Source organism: Gossypium hirsutum, chromosome A06 (genome assembly GCF_007990345.1).
Source record: "Gossypium hirsutum isolate 1008001.06 chromosome A06, Gossypium_hirsutum_v2.1, whole genome shotgun sequence".
Taxonomy (NCBI): domain Eukaryota; kingdom Viridiplantae; phylum Streptophyta; class Magnoliopsida; order Malvales; family Malvaceae; genus Gossypium; species Gossypium hirsutum.
The window spans coordinates 46,207,966-46,220,402 of record NC_053429.1 but is presented as its reverse complement, the minus strand read 5'-3'; the positions used below and the strand labels follow the sequence as shown (position 1 = coordinate 46,220,402).

Genomic DNA, 12,437 nt, shown 5'->3' with positions numbered 1-12,437 from the left:
TTTTAAAACAAGTCAGATAGTTACACGAGCAAGGCACATGGCCGTGTGTGAGACACGGCCAAGCCATATGGGCCTGTGGGAGGTCACACAGGCATGGGAGAAGCGAATGAAGTTGCACCCAGCCATGCGACACGGCTGTGTGTGCCACACGGCATAGACACACGAGCGTGTCGAGGCCGTGTGAAGATTGGGCTTGTCTTTTTAAAATGCACACGGGCTAAAAACACACCACACAAGCATATGAGACGACTGCGTGGCTCAACACGGGCCTCACACGATCGTGTCCCCTTTCTTAAAACAAACCATGATTTGATTTTCTAAAAATTTGTCTTCATCTTGCCCCAAACCTTCCTTCCTTAGCTACCATCAGCCCTCTTTTGCCATTTCAGCCGGCCACCTCTCGCCTATAGTTGCCCGTACCAACCGACCCTTCCCTTCTCCTCCCCTTTCCCTTCTCTTTTCCCTATTCTCTTCTTCCATTGCCGCACCTACCCTCTCCCCTTGCATCTCTCTTCCATCACCATGACACCACCCCACCCCACCCTCTCCTCACCAACTGCCCCTTTCAGCCCCGACCGACCAGCCACCCAAACGACCACCCCTACCTCCCGTTCTAGACTAGCCCTAACCAACCCCCAACCTTGCTCCGACCGATCCTTCCCCTTTCTTCCCTTTCTTTTCTCCCATCTCTCACTCGGCCACCCTCACTCTGTCGACCACCCCATAACCCCCACCTTGCGCGCATCATCACCATTGAACCACCACTGATCTGCCGCCACTCATAACTCCAGCCATAGCAACAGCTATCGATTACCTTTTCCTTTCCTTTTCTCATTATTATTTATTTATTATTATTTTATTTTATTTTATCTTTATTAGTTTTAGTAGTTTTTCTGATTATTATTACTTTATTGCTTTATTCGTTCTTGTTAGTTAGTTCTTTACTAATAATTTTATGTCCATGCTTAATTTAATTTAGGACATCAATAGTCTTTTGCATTTATTTTGCTTTATGATCATTTTCTTTTTGATTTTATTCATATTCTTCTTGCCTATTCAATTTTATATTGCTCATCTATTTAGCTTTATACTGTGTAGTAGCATTATTATAAGTCAATTTTCTTTTGTTGAGCTAAACGTGGATGTTTAGTTCTTATTAGCTTGCCTATTATGTTGCTTAGTCAATTAGATTTATTTAATCACTTTATTGTAGGAATATTATGACGAACACTCGTGGCAAGTCTAAGGTAGCCGTCCTCGCTTCGAAAAACGAAAGACCACTGGTGCGACCTCCTTCTCGAGCGCTTCTGCTGAGGCCCACCACCCTTATCTCCAATTTTCGACGGGCCCCTAGGAGGATCTATTTCAGTTACTTCACCAGAGCCCACTCGGTCTAGGCCACTGTATCGATTGGGTCGTATTGGAGCAGGTCTGACTAGCTGATAATGTTCACACCTTCATTACCACAACTCTGTGGGATAGATTCTTCTCTATCATCGAGCCCACCTACATGGTGCTTACTTTGGAGTTCTGCGCGACATTTCTTCTACAGTAGGTCATGACGACTCATGATGAGCCAGGTACCATCACCTTCTGACTTGGTGGTTTGGTACGTCAGATGAGTGTCCTCGAGTTTGGTGCTGCTATGAGACTTTACACTTAGGAGTTCATGACTGTAAAAAATTTCCCCCATCTACATTGGCACGTCCATTACACACTATCATGGTGTTGGACAGATCTTACAGCGAGCTAGACACTTTCTGATGTGAGTCACTTGAAGGCGACATCTCTCTCTCCAGCTTTAGGGTACCTTCACGTACTTTTAGCACGTACTTTGATAGGTAGGAGGGAGAGCACCGGAGTTGTCAATATTCACAATGCATACTTGATACGTGATATTCGTGACAGGTTTTAAATATTTATAATGTATCATTCTTGAAACTAACTATTATCACGATGAAGGCAAGTGTACCTATCGAACAGTAGCATAGCTTTAGCAAAACCGGATTATCGAACCCAAAGGAACTAAAAGTACTAGTATTAACTTTCTTTTTATTATCTAGCCTAAAAAATAAAAGGGTTTTGTTTATCTAACTAATTAACTAAACTAAGAAATCACAGAAAATAGAATTGGGAAATTACTTTTGGAAAAACGATTGAATTAAGACAATACCTAAGGAAAAATCCACCTAGACTTCACTTGTTATTTGACTCCGAATCGGACGATTTATTCATTTGACTTGATCCGTAGAAATCCCTCAACTATATTATTATCCCTATCGAGACTAACAATGTCTAACCCTAGGTTGAATAATTGAAATCTCTTTCTAATTAACTCCCTAGGGTTGTATTAACTCGATCTATGGATCCCCTTATTAGGTTTAACCCTAATCTGGCAAAATCTTGTCACCCTATCTCTAGGCGCGCAATCAACTCCGCTTAATTATGACAAATGTACTCTTAGACAGGGTCTATTCCTCCTCTGAATAAGAGCTTAACTTGAATCAGTATCCTGGAATGTAACGCTCTCGTACCCGAGACCATTTTTAGAGTCGAGCACGAGGTGTTAACGAACTTAATTCATTAATTAAACAGCTCAAACAATTTATTTTTAAAATTTCTAGACAAGCTAGCTAACTGCATAATAGTCGCTTAAAAATTCATATCTCGAGTTTCGAAACTCAAAATTAAGATCTGTAAATTTTTCCTGAAACTAGAATCATATATCGGTCTACTGATTTTTTCCTAGAATTTTTGGTCAGGCAAATTAGTACAGTTTATTAGTTAAAGTCTCCCCTATTTTAGGGTTCTACTGCTCTGACCCCTATGTATTACAAATTAGATATATCTCTTTACAAAATTTCAATGATTATGTCGCTTGTTTATCTTAAAACTAGACTAAATAAGGAATCTGTTCATATAAAGAATGACTTCTAATAATTTTTTTACAATTTATGGTGAATTTTTAAATTCAAAACAGGGGATTCCAGAGACCACTCTGACCCTGTTCCACCAAAATTTAAATATCTCATAAAATATAACTCATTTTCCTGTTTTGTTCCATCCATTTGAAAATAGACCTATCAAGCTTTAATTTCATTTAATTTCATTTCTACTATTTTTAGTGATTTTTCAAATTCACATCACTGCTGCTGTCTGATTCTGTTTTGTGGCCAATTTTACCTTTCCAATGATTTTCATGGTTTAGTTAAGACATAAAGTATACATGTTATCATATATAAACCTGATTAGCCATTCCAATAGCTAATCATTTACAAACCCTTTTCTTACCAAACCATAACCATATCATATGATCATTTACACGAAGTGAGTATAGTGCTATACATGCCACATTCAAAATATACAAGCCATTTTACCAATTTAGGTCTTCGGATAGTGTGAACGAGCCTTCGACCTATCCTGATTCTCAAGCTGGCTTGTCAAAACTACACCAAATGAAAAGGAGGGAGTAAGCATAAATGCTTAGTAAGTTCACATGCAAATAATAAGTAACATGATTATGCAATCCAACATAAACATCATTAAAACACTCATAACATAAGAATACTTACTATCTTACCACAATTTTGTCTCACCAAGTTCTCAACCAAGGATTAAACTCATACCTGTCCATTTTCACTTCTTCAACACATTCATCATCGAATCACTTTCGTTTTAAGTATTCTCCATATTCTCTTAGGATTCTTCCGTTGAACACATCGGAATATAATTTCGGATACGCGGATAATGTGCACGTAAGTGCTATACTCATAACTGAACAAGCTCAATAGCTTTTGAAATCTATGTAGCCAAGCTACCATGTAACCCGCCCGTAAACGAACTCAGACTCAACTCAACGAGCTCGAGCGTTCACATTCATAAGTGAAATCGGACTCAACTCAACGAGCTCGGATGCCTAGTTACATCTCACGAACTTGGACTCAACTCAACGAGTTTGGAACTCAACCATCCTAGTGACATGTCACTTGTACCCTAATCTATTCCCAAGGTTCAAACGGGATTCTTCTCAATTACACTTTTAATCACCTTCTTCGAAATGTAGAAACCGATACTTGCTAGCATCTCATCCTTATTAATCAAGTTATTCACATAATTTGCATATTACAATTTAATAATTCACAAAGCATAATATTTCATGATAATAAGAATCATATCATATAAATATCATTAAATCACTTAAAATAAAAATTATGTTACCTTATTTACACATGAACTTACCTCGATACAAAATATTAGCAATCGAGCCTATTCCTTGTAAACTTTGTTTTTCCTTTGATAACGACTTGAATCTTGTTTCTCTTGAACTATAATACCAAATTAATTTTATTTAATACATACATTAATCAAAACAACCCTTAGTAAGAACTTTGGTAAAATTACCATTTGCCCCTAAACTTTCATATATTTGCACTTTTGCCCCAAGGATCGTAAATTAAACCTCATCCTATTTTCTTATGTTTTATGACATGCTGATCATTTTTCCCTTCTATGGAAACATCAAATTCACACTCTAACATGTACTTATGAATATTAGGTATTTTTACCGATTAAGCCCTTTTACTCGTTTTCACTTAAAACTGAGTAGCACAGGTTGTTGAACATAATTTAAAACCTCATATTCTATCATAAAACACCAAAATACACAAATTTCAACTATGGGTATTTTTCCAAATATGAACCCTAGGTTGAATTATTACTAGTATAAGCTAAATCGAGCTACCGGGATTTCAAAAACATAAAAATCATTAAAAATGGGGCTTGAAATCACTTACTATGAAGCTTGGAAGTTGAAGAAACCCTAGCTATGGAGAGAGGTAAGATTCGACCAAGGCTTGATGAAGATGAACACATTTTGGCCTTAATTTCCATTTTAATTAATTTTAATTACAAAATGACTAAAATACCCTTAATACCTTTCTTTGAAAATTTTCATGTATAATCCCATTTTTGTCCAAAAGTTTAGAAATTGGTCAAATTTCTATTTAAGACCTCCTAATTAATATTCCAAAGCAATTTCATACTAAAAACTTCTAGAATACAAGTTTTGCAAATGATTTGATTTAGTCCCTAATTTCAACTTAAGCACTTTATGCACAGAATTTCCTCACGAAATTTTCACACAATCATGCAATCATATCATAAACCTCAAAATAATTATAAAATATTTATTTTTACCTCGTATTTGTGGTCATGAAACCACTATTCTGATTAGACCCTAATTCGGGATATTACATGGAATATCAAAACAAGAATTACGAACACATAATTAAGAACAAGTCAAATATTTATCATACAATTCAGATAATAATAACAAGATCTGTCTTAGGTTTCATTCCCCTTAGGTATTTAGGGGTTTTAGTTCATAACTAAAAAGGTAAACATCTCAGAAGAATAATGAGTACAAAACATAAAGAAAAACCCAAAACTCCTGATGGGAAATTGAGGGGAGATCTTCAGTCTTGATGATGAATCCGGCTTCTGAGATGGATCAATCGACTTTCCTTGAGCAGTTCCCTGCTTCCTCCTCTGTGGCCCCTCTTTTCCTCCTCCTCTAGGGTGTATTTTAGGCTTTAGAATGCCTAAGAACCCTCAAAATTGTCCTTTTCCGAATTGGACTCAATTTGGGCTCGACAGGGACACGCCCGTGTGTGATTACTTCTGGTCGTGGTCAAGCCTGTTAAATAGGTATGGGCGTGTGGTCTACCCGTGTGAATCATGCTTCGATTCTGCCAAATTGACACGGTCGTGTGGTCTACCTGTGTGAGGAAGTCCAGGCCGTGTTGATTTCATACGTTGGCCCATTTTCTCTGTTTCTGGCCCATTTCTCGTTCCTTTCACTCTTCTATGCTCACCTAAGTATAAAATATGAAATTAAGGCATTAGGAGCATCGAATTCACCAAATCTAAGGAAAAATCATTCATAAAATGTGCTAAGCATGTGATAGGAACATGTATAAATTACAGTTTATCAAATAACCCCACACTTATGCATTTGCTTGTCCTCAAGCAAAATCCTCAACTCATAATCAAAATAAATTCTTCTCAACTTATAATTCCTATCAATGATGTATCAAACTAATCCATAAGTAGTCATACATTGATAATTCAATTAAAAGAATATTAGTGCTTCAAACATTCCAAGTTGAGTATTTAATCACGAAAAACTTAGGCATCTCCCCTTATCTAGTGGGTTACCCTCGATTCGAAATCTCACGGAGTTTAACATCCTCACTAAAGATTCACTCAAATCACTCAAAGTGTTTTAAGGACAATGAAATTAGCATTCATCAGTCAATATGAAAAGTTATTACCATAGGCTTGCATGAAAATCAAATCTCCACCACTATAAATTGAGATGATACATCAATCAAAAGGTCTTTAGAGGGTTGTAACGTGGCTTTGGTTAGAGGATGTGGTCACAAACTGAATGGAAGGGTTAGAATCGAGATTGAATTGAAAAATTGCCTAACTAGAAAAATGACTAGTCATCAATTGTGTACAACAGAGCTTTTTCTCAGAATATGGAATTTAACTTCTTTAGCTCAGAAGATCACTACTACTAATATGTATACATGTGTATATATATATTTAAAAAAAACAAGTCAAATTACAAAATAGAATAAAACATAGCTAAGCAACTATTCTAACTCAAATCTCGACAAAAATAAGGATCAAATTAATGTAGGGGATTTCAACAATAATGAGTTATGGGTTAATATTGAGGGTAAATTAATGAATGAGTTGTTAGGCTCAAGGGGGTTCACTAAGGGTTAATTATGAAGGTAGGCTTTTGTGGAGTGAGTGGGTTAAACCTAAGTGCCTTTATCATTTTGACTATCAAATCAAATGGCGTGGTCTTGACATGCATAATCAAGCAAGTTCTAGAATAACAATTCAATACTGACGCACTCATAATGAAAGTGAGCATGAAAGAAATAATAGATGCTCTGAAGGCTCAAAATCTCACAACAATTATGGCTTTTTAATGTTTAAACTTGTGAATTCCAACTCAAGGTAATACCTAAATTTGGGGAAACAACCTAAAAGCTTTTAATTCTTGAAAAATCAACTTATCATGCTTGATTCCCTAATGTCTTAAAGTTTAAACAATCAATGCATGCCTATGTTTTAATTCAAGATATATCAATAAACAATATAGACTAATTGGAATTCATTCTAATAATGATATGAGAAGATCGCATGAAAATAAAATAAAATTCAGGGATTTTTCTGATATAAAAGACCCCTTACACTTAAGATGTACATTGCCCTTAATGTACAAAGGTAGATATATTGAAAAAGATAGATTTATAATCATAAGATAGGGAGAGAAGTGAAACTTCCTGAATGATGAATGAATTCATTGAACTGGAGTTTTGGAGAATAATCGGCGTGAAAGTGGAGGAGGATGCTCCGGTGGTGTTAGAGGTTCATTAGTCCATAATTCCTGCGCCAAAAGAATATTATATCTGGTGGTAGCTATGGTCGTGGTCGAGCAGGACATGGCAGTCATGGAGAACCTTTCCCAGTGGAGTTTCAAGTTCCTGAGTAATAGTGAGCTTTGGAGTTCTTTATAATTGTGATAGAATCAGGAACTCTTTTAAGAAATATATAAGGAAGACTAAGTACTCAATATGAATTAGCCAAAATTAAAAATTGTAAAATAATAATTATAAGTTCTAATAAAAATAAGGTGAAAGAAAAATAAAAAAGTAGTCTTAAAATAAAATAAAAGTAAAAACATAAAATAATAAATAAAAGTTTTTAAACATCTTCATCGCTAGATGGTTCGTGAGGCGGGGGTGGCAATGAGATGTGGAAGTGCTGACAAATCTGCTGTAGAGTAGCACCAATGTTATCGAAATGCTGAAAACACTGTTGCTCGAATCGGTTAAGGCACTTAGAGATGTCAGCGTATGAAGCCGCCGCATGAACTGGACGAGAAGGGGGTGGTGGCTGAGATGGTGGGTCCTCGTGGCGTGGAGGGACATCATCAGTAATGTCCTCAAGGTCTCCCTCCTCGACTAATTGGGCGAGGCGATACTGAGGAGGGTGGGTTACTCGGCGCTTCTCAATCATCTTCATATGTAAAATGCTCGAGATGCCTTGTGGAGACATCTAGCCAATGAGAGTGAGAGAGGACGATTGAGCTGTTGTGTTGAGGAGCCCAAAGTGCCGAGCGAACCGCGTCACATAGGGCCCAATAGAGTTGACCCCCTTCTTATGCCGCTCCGTCTGGTGTTGAATGGCGAGGGTAATGAAATAAGCAAGGTCTATGACGTGTCCGTGCGACATACACCATAGAAAGTAGGCGTCATGAGTGTTGATGATGCCAGTGCTCTCTCCTTCCTATTAACGTGTGAGCCAAAATGGCGTGTATGTACTTCAAAGATGGAGGGAGAGCCGATGCCTTGGAGAGGCTAGGATTGTAGGAGGCAACGCCTGGGGTGAGGGCGTTCCAACACCGTGAAGGAGAGTGATGGATGTGGCGATTGAGAGTGTGGAGTTCATTCTCTTCCATGAACTCCTTAGTGTAAAAGCCCAGTGCGGTTCCTAACTCTGGGACGTTCAACTGACGGACTAGACCTCCGAGGAAAAATTGGATTGTTCCTGGGTCATCGAAGCAGACCATCACAGTCTGAAGATGGAACATTGAGCAGAGTTCCATCGTGAGTTCGAGATATGTCAGCTTGACAATCTCAAAGAAAAGCCCCCAAGGATCGGTGGTGAGGAGGGCCCAAATTGCATCCATGAGTTGGATTTGTTCTAGTGCGGCCCAGTCTATACAGCGGCCCATTTCCAAGGGTTAGGCCCGTAGAATCTGAAATAGTTCCTCCTGATAGCCTGGTGGAAATTAGAGGAATGGGTGGCAAATTTTTGCGGTAGGTCCCGAGGATGACGCCCCTTTCATTTTTTTCGAAGCGGAGACGGCGGTCTTCTTGCCACGTGAGGTAGACATGATGTACCTGTAATGGAAATTGAAGTGGAATGTGAATACTTTCCATGGGGCTTACATATAAACCTATACTATAACAGCCAAAGAAAATGTGCCAAATAACCTTACGAGAATAAGTAATGGAGATATCTAAAGAATGAATTTGTATGGGGTTAATAGCATGAAACCCATAGAAACAATAACAATGAATGAATGTAGCCTAATATACTGACTAAGAAAATCAAATAAATTACCAAAACAAAACTTAAAAACATACATTTATCTACTATTCTAACTATGAATGTGCACGTAAAATAGTCAAATGGAGCATAGAAATCATGAAAGGAGCAAAATAATTGAAGAATATTGACATAAAAGAGTCAACAAATGCAAGAGGAAGGACCTTAGGCGTCAAAAATGTGGTTGAAGGCTGCACACGGGCGTGACAGGAGGCCATGTGAATCTGCAGCGGCTAGGGTTAGGGATTTTGGGTGAGGGAGATAATGAATAGTGAAGGGTATTTATAGATTTTGGGACACACGACCAGGAAACACGCCCGTGTTCCCTAAGTTTTTGCCCGTGTGATTCGTGAATTTTGAATTTGGGCGCGTCTGACATTTTTCCCACGCCCGTGTTCCTCGGGCATGTGGCTGCACACGGCCATGCACACGGCCATGTCGCACGGTCGTGTCTGTCTTTGTTCGCTTCTCTCACACCCGTGTATAAAGGTCCACGTCCGTTTTGTTTTGGCAGGTTCGCCCACGATTACTTGCCATGGGCGTGTTGCACACCCGTGTTAATTTGACAGGTTCGACCACGGTTTCAATACACGGGCGTGTCGCATGTCTATGTTGTTTTGGTAGGTTCGCCCACGGCCATGTCGCACGGCTGTGGCGATTTATCGTAGCCCGTGTTAGGGAAAATCTTTGCCCTATTTCCACACGGTCCTAAGCACGCCCGTGTGCTTGGCCGTGTCTGTGTGGTAAACCTGTATTCAAGAGCTCCGTTAGTAAGTTAGGTGTTAAACACTAAATTTAAAGAAGTTAATATAGTTAGTGCTCGGGTTGCCTCCTGAGAGGCACTTATTTATAGTCTAAGCTTAACATACCTCCCCATTGAATGGTCATGGTGGTTCGAGGAGTTTATACTTGTCATTCCTACTGTGAATCTCATCAAAATAAGGTTTTAGGCAGGTATTGTTTACCTTAAAAGTGCCAAACTTGGATGACTTACCTCGACTGTACCGAATGGGAAAATGCTAAGTACCGTAAGAGGGATTTCTTCATTTGGTTTGGCAGTGACAATGTAAGGATCTGCGGCATCTAATAAGACTTTATCTCCAACCTTAAGTTGATTTGGAAAGGTATTGACTTGTTCTGGCGTAGTTTTGGTTTATCGTGTGTTCTCGATTTATGTGTCTACCATTCATCTAGCTCCTCAATTTGTAGCCTTCGTTCTTCATGAATAGGTCCTCTACTATTGCTTGAAAATGGTTCATGTACTTCCTTCAAACTCATTTCCTACAAAGTAGGTTGCACCATATTGTCAGTTTTAGTAGAATGGTTTAGACAATCACCTTTAATTTTTGATGTGTTGCCGAAATTGTGAGCTTGAAGGGTGATTGTTTCGTCTCCCACACGAAGTGTGAGCTCACCTATGCCAACATCAATAATCGTTCTAGCAATTGCTAAAAAGGGCCTTCCTAAAATCAAAGGAGTGTTGCTATCCTCCTCTATGTCTAGAACAACGAAGTCAATGGGAAATATAAATTTATTGATTTTAACTAGCACATCTTCAATAATACCCCTAGGAAATCTTATAGTTTTATCTGCTAATTGAATGCTCATCCTAGTCTGTTTGAGTTTCCCAAGACCTAGTTATTTAAACATTTTGTAAGGCATGACGTTAATACTAGTCTCTAAATCAGCTAATGCATTATTAACATCTAAACTACCAATTAACCAAGGAATTGTAAAACTCCCTAGATCTTTCAATTTGTTGGGTAGTTTATTCTGTAGAATAGCTGAGCAAACTACGTTTAGCTTCACATGCGAAGCCTCGTCCAACTTTTGCTTATTTGCTAAAAGCTTCTTTAAAAATTTTATTGCATTTGGCATCTGCGATAGAGCTTCAATAAATGGTAAGTTAATATGTAATTTTTTTAAGAGTTTAAGGAATTTACCAAATTGTTCATCTGAGCGGTCTTTCCTTGTCGCATTAGGGTATGGCACACGACGTTTGTATCCTGTACTTATCGGTTTCTGCTCATTGTGGTCTACCTCACCTTTACCTTTACTTATCTCATTTTCTTTCCTTGGTTCTGGTTCAGGTGTGACTAACCCTTCCTCATCTTGACTAGTAATCGTGTTGAGTTGCTCCCTTGGGTTAGATTCTGTTTTGCTTGGCAAGCTACCTTGTGGTCGTTTAGAAATCAACTTGGCAAGTTGTCCAATCTGAGTTTCGAGCCCTTGGATCGATGCTTGTTGATTTTTTAGTGTTGTATCAGTATTCTAAAAATGAGTTTCTGACACCGAGATGAATTTGGTTAGCATCTCCTCAAGGTTCGACTTATTTTCTTGCTGGTAAGGTGGTTGTTGAAAACCCGGAGGGTGTTGTGGCCTTTGATTTCCTTGACTGCTCCACGAGAAATTGGGATGGTTCCTCCAACCTGTATTATAAGTGTTACTATATGGGTTATTTTGGGATATAGAGTTATTGTTACCCATATATTGGACTTGTTCCTCCTTGATGCTAGGGTTGAAGGGTTGATATTTTGTGCATGCTCCTCCTCCATTCGAATCGCACCGTATCACTGGATGTATTTGAGTAGAACCACACAAACCATCAATCTTTTTATTTAAGAGTTCTACTTGGTTAGATAGCACAGTAACCGCGTCGAGGTTGAAAACACCGGTTGCTTTCGTCGGCTTTGTTCTCATAACTTTCCACTGATAGTTATTCAGTGACATCTCCTCAATAAATTCGTAAGCCGCCTCAGGTGTCTTATTATTGATAGTTCCTCTAGTGGCTGCATCAATCATCTGCCGAGTCGAAGGATTCAGGCCATTATGGAACGTTTGAACCTATAGCCAAAGCGGTAAGCCATGGTGAGGGCACTTTCTCAAAAGGTCCTTGTATCTCTCCCATGCATCGTAGAGTGTTTCTAAATCCATCTGTACAAAAGAAGAGATATCATTACATAATTTGGATGTTTTAGCTGGTGGAAAATATTTTAATAAAAATTTTTCGGTCATCTGTTCCCAAGTAGTGATTGACCCTCGTGGTAACAAGTTCAACCATTGTTTAGCCTTATTCCTTAACGAAAAGGGAAACAACCGAAGGCGAATGGCGTCATCAGAAACGCTATTAATTTTAAAGGTATCGTAAAATTCTAGGAAATTTGCCAAGTGAGCGTTAGGATCCTCTTCCTGCAAACCATCAAACTGAACAAACTGTTGTATCATTTGAATTGTGTTAGGTT

At 38.5% G+C, this 12,437-nt stretch overlaps 1 non-coding gene across 1 annotated transcript; it reads left to right on the top strand.

Annotated features, from left to right (window-relative positions):
- Window positions 1–12,055: 12,055 nt before the first annotated feature.
- LOC121231362 (small nucleolar RNA R71) lies at window positions 12,056–12,162 on the top strand. The gene has a single exon (XR_005929422.1). It is a non-coding gene; the product is annotated as a small nucleolar RNA R71 (small nucleolar RNA).
- The last annotated feature ends 275 nt before the right edge of the window (window positions 12,163–12,437 follow it).